Raw genomic sequence first — 5,499 nt, 5'->3', positions numbered from 1 at the left:
TTGTACATATTAAAATAAGTTTTAAATGATACAGTGAGTGGCTGTGTTTCTGTCTTTTCTTCTTTCTTACTATTTCTAAGGTCTTATGCTCTTGTACTGTACTGCACGTAATCACCACCTGTACTTATTATGCTTCTTTTAAATGACTAAATAATGAATAGTGCTGCTTTCAGAATATATTTAGTGTGCCTTGAACTTAAATAACTCAGACTTGTGTTTTGAATCTATTAAGTAAAATGTTTATTGCACTGTTAATAAGACGGGAGTACAAGTCAAATCACCCAACGGCAAATCCATGATGGGTTGGCCACAGAAAGCTTTTTGACTGACATTTCAATTCTGCTGTTATTGCAAAGGGCACTGCTTGTGGGCACGCTGTATAACTGTAGCAACACATCAGCAGGCAGTGACAGTGACACTGACTGCATCAGGAAGGCAAAAATAAAATAAAATAAGTAAATACCATTGCTAAAATACTACTACAATATACCGTTGTACAGGATATGCTTTCCTTATGTAATGTGTGTTCACCAAAAGCCCCGCTTACAATGGTTGTCATGGTTGCAATGGATTTATTTGATCCAGATAAACACACTGGCCTTGCTGCTGTCTCTTTTATTGAGGCTAGATGGGGAGGAAAAACAAAATAATCCTGCAATAATCAAAACAGATTTTTACCTTAAATTTTTTCCACCCAGTGCTGCATTGAGAAAGTAATAATGCTCTATTTTGATTATCACAGTCAGAGTGATATTAGTTTAACATCCATCCATCCATTCATTTTTCTGTACCGCTTATCCTCACTAGGGTCGGGGGCGAGCTGGAGCTCAGTCATTCACAAGCAAAGATGGGGCAAGGTTCACCTCTTTGTGAACAAGTACGTGGCAAAATAGTCGAACGGTTTAAGGACAATGTTCCTCAATGCACAATTGCAAGGAATTTAGGGATTTCATCATCTACGGTCCATAACATCATCAAAAGGTTCAGAGAATCTGTAAAATCACTGCATGTAAGCGGCAAGGCCGAAAACCAATATTGAATTCCCATGACCTTCGATCCCTCAGGCGGCACTGCATCAAAAAACGACATCAATGTGTAAAGGATATCACCACATGGGCTCAGGAACACTTCAGAAAACCAATGTCAGTAAATACAGTTCGGCGCTACATCCGTAAGTGCAACTTGAAACTCTCCTCTGCAAAGCAAAAGCCATTTATCCTGCAGCCCCAACGAACCTGCTTTGGTGCATCCATCCATCCATTTTCTGAGCCGCTTCTCCTCACTAGGGTCGCGGGCGTGCTTGAGCCTATCCCAGCTGTCATCGGGCAGGAGGCGGGGTACACCCTGAACTGGTTGCCAGCCAATCGCAGGGCACATAGAAACAAACAACCATTCGCACTCACAGTCATGCCTACGGGCAATTTAGAGTCTCCAATTAATGCATGTTTTTGGGATGTGGGAGGAAACCGGAGTGCCCGGAGAAAACCCACGCAGGCACGGGGAGAACATGCAAACGCCACACAGGCGGGGCCGGGGATGGAACCCGGGTTCTCAGAACTGTGAGGCTGACACTCTAACCAGTCGTCCACCGCGCCGCCTGCTTTGGTGCAATGTGGTTTTAAGTTTTGGGCCATCAGAAAGAACATAGGTTGTAAATTGTATGAAACAGGTCATTGTATCGTGTTATCAAAACATATTGAGTCTGAATATGTTTGTGGGTGATGATGCAAATTCATCAGCATCAAGGTAGTATGCTTTCATTTAAATAAGTTAAAATTTTAATCAGGCTGTTTAATCACTCAGACTAAAGTTATCTGAATGTGGATCACAATGCCGAAGGTCATAGATAGATTTTGTGAGTGAGGATGCAAATGAAACATTTAAATATTTTTTTAACCGATAAAACAATAAGTCAGTTCAGTATTAACAGGAAATACAGCTGTGGGTGAATGTGGCCATTTTTATTCAGGGCATGAATGAAGAACATGTAATTGCTTTTCAAAAGGAAACATTAGCTGCTGCTGCTCAAGTGTCCTCTGAAATGTTGTGCTCCCAGAATTGGATGTTTTTGTTTTTTTTTAAAGGGTGAACATGTACTGTGTGCTTGTTTTTTTTTTTTTTCTTCTTCTTGCTTGCCTTTTTGAGCTGCTGTGCTTCTCTTAAGCCCGCCGCACACAGAGTGTAGCAGCTGAAACCGACCACTGCCAACCCACACTCTCCCCTTCACCTCAGCGGTTCCTCCTCTTTGCAGCCATCTGCTTCTTCCCAAGCAATCCTGACATGGTTTTGTGGTTCAATAAATATATAGTACAGTATATTGTATGTGGAACCTCCAAACAGGGTCACAATTTTTCCATTGGAGCACATCGATAGATGTGTGGCATTCAATTGTTTTGTGGGTTGGGGGGTGCAGACAAAAAAATTATAATTTGCACTGCTGAAAGAAGGCCCTAATACTACGTTATGGGCAAAATTTCATTGCATTATAAATCAATTCATCTACAGGAGAGGTTAATCTGCCGCCCCACATATTTAAAGCATGCCGATGTCTACCACTGCAGACAACAAGGAATGGTTTTAAATGGTGACGAGGGAGGGAGGAGACAAGGGGTGCTCAAACAACCCGAACAAAGATCATTTCAAGAATTATGCAGCAAAAGGCTGACACGGACTACATTAACCGCAGACAGACAGAGTTTGATGAAAGCTGGTCGCCGATAAAACAAAGGAGCCAAAACACTAACACGGAGTTTCAAGAAAAGCTTTTGTAAAAGCAGTAACAGAAAAACACAGCTGTAGAGACAGAGAACGAGATAAGAATTAGCACAAAGAAGAACCCTAAACACTTGAACAGGAAACAAAGGAGAAATAAAACAAAGGGAGCAGGCCTTCTCTACACAAGTCTAGAAAACTACACGGAAACAAGGTAACAAAAGAAAAGATCATCCTAGGCCTAACAAAAACCAGAAATACTTATGGAGGAAAACAGACAATCAAGCAGGCAAACAGAAATGAGCAACAATATTCAGGCAACGAGTTCCCATCAATCCGGCCCCAAGAACCTAACGAATCATGATGACAAGCAGGTGTGCACCAGAGGCTCCGCCCATTCACCATGGCCAGGGAATGGAAAAATACTGAGTGTCAGCAGGCCCAGAGCCTGGAGAAATACTGTATTAGCAACAGAACACAGGATCATGACACCATTAGGTAATAGAACCAAATGCTAAGTGTGCTGTGGTCTCCAATGGGAACCACTAAATTGGGGGAAAACACCTTATACTGCACATGACTATATTAAAACTAGTCATTACTATTAACTCTTAAAATTGAAATGCTAACATAGATTTAATCATGCACATAAAAAACCTACCCATGAATCTATAATTCAGGGGTGTCAAACTCATTTTTGTAATGGATCACATTGTTGGTATGGTTATCCTCAGAGAACTGTTATGACCGTGAAACCATATACAGTAAACGTTTCATCGCCTGATCATTGTATTATATTTACACAACAAAATGATGGATAACTAGTTTTCAAATCAGAAGTCAAGAATAATGGGGACCAGAACCCCCCGCGAAAGGTGAAAAACCGCAAAGGAGGATTTGCACCCTCCTAGGAATTTTCGTGTACGTGGGTACCAGAATGTTTAAAATATGTAAACATTTATACTTTACATATTTGAGACAAAGATTACAACAGTACACGAATTTCCTTAAATCTTGAATTCTAAAACCTTATACAGTAATTAACATTCATCAACATTCCCTTCTGAGAGAGCCAAAGAGGCTTGCGTTGGTGGCGGAGGAGAGGCTCTCACTTGACTCGTAGAGGCTTTAGGTTCACTCGGAGACTCTTCTGCTGGAGGCGCTGATGGTGTAGCTGTGGTTTTACCGTGGCGAAAAACATGGTGATGGGTAGTTGTTGTCTTTGTTTTTTCTTTTGCTTCAAAATCCCCCTGTACAAGGACATAACCCCGTCTCCTATTACGCAGAGTTACCACACGTTTCGCTTCCTTATTGAAGCAGTTTTGCGGATGTTTGCTTCCTCTTTCTTGATGTACCGCACTGTAGATTCATTCACGGAATAATGGCGTGACACAGATGCATAACTTCTGCCCTCTTTGATCATATCTAAAAGTTTCACTTTTTCGCTGATGGTCATCATCTTCTTCTTCCTCTTGGGCACCCCGGAGGAAGCTTTTGCAGGGGCACAGCGCTTAGGCGGCATTGTAAGGGCTTAACTAATCCCAAAAAGTTAGCGCTTAAACAAAAAAAGTTATCGCGAACACAACACTAAGATACAGTACGCGAGACAGTCAACAGCGTGGACATGACTGGCGAGACACAACAAGGGAAGATGCTGGGTGGGGCTACGATGATGCGCAGCCAATCAGCTCACGGGATAAACCCACTCGTGCTCTCATTGGTCGATGTCGCGCCGGGAACCAATCACGCGCCTTGTACGAGTGCCCGTGGCACTTACAGTACAGTACTGGCATGTATACATTTTTGGATGAATATTTTGGAAAAACAAACATGACACACTAAGATGATAGCTAGACTACAGATATACTAAACTGAGAGTCTCGTGGTGTAAAGAGGAAAAGTGTGTCGGACAAAAGCAGAAATCGGTTTTTGGTGCTGTGTACCCGTGGAATGGTGAGTGAGTACTGATGAAAGTGTGTGAGTACTGATGAAAGTTTTTGGGCCACATCGGTTTGGCAGGTTGTGGGAAACATTGTCCATTATTTTCAACAACAGTCAATACTCCCAACTTTGATACTCTGAAAATTGGAGGCTTATGAGGAGAATTTAATGAACACAGCTGAGGAGGAGGATTGAATAAAATAAAACGAGTAAGGCAATAATAACTTTCACTGAGGCCTTGACCATGGGTAACCCAATTACTCTTGGTTCTGAACAGCCTAATATGATGCATTCAAAAATAATTGGATGCTTAAACATAAAGTTGAAAGTATGCCACATTAATTTACATGCACATGTAACTAAATTATCAAAACATTAGACCTTGACAGCCTATGAAGAAGCAGGTTGCAAAATGTCAATAAACCTTGGTCTCCTTAGACAGATGGCCTTTGGTATGCAGGAGGGATAGCGCTCAAGTGAATAACAACCTCTGGTCTAAATAGCATCCATCCATCTTCTATACCCATTATCCAATTGTGTTGCAGCGGGTGGAAATCTTGTATTCAACATTAAGCTTTGAAAGATAATTAGGGCGACACGGTGAACGACGGGTTAGCACATCTGCCTCACAGGTCTGAGGACCGGGGTTCAAATCCCGGCCTCGCCTGTGTGGAGTTTGCATGTTCTCCCCGTGCCTGCGTGGGTTTTCTTTGGGCACTCCGGTTTCCACCCACATCCCAAAAACATGCGTGGTAGTTTAATCGACGACTCCAAATTGACCATAGGTGTGAATGTGAGTGCGAATGGTTGTTTGATAGATAAGCAAAGATAGCTGGTATCGGCTCC

The sequence above is a fragment of the Phycodurus eques genome, chromosome 13 (genome assembly GCF_024500275.1).
Source record: "Phycodurus eques isolate BA_2022a chromosome 13, UOR_Pequ_1.1, whole genome shotgun sequence".
Classification (NCBI taxonomy): Eukaryota; Metazoa; Chordata; class Actinopteri; order Syngnathiformes; family Syngnathidae; genus Phycodurus; species Phycodurus eques.
The sequence above is the reverse complement of the archived record's forward strand: the minus strand, read 5'-3'. Positions refer to the sequence as shown.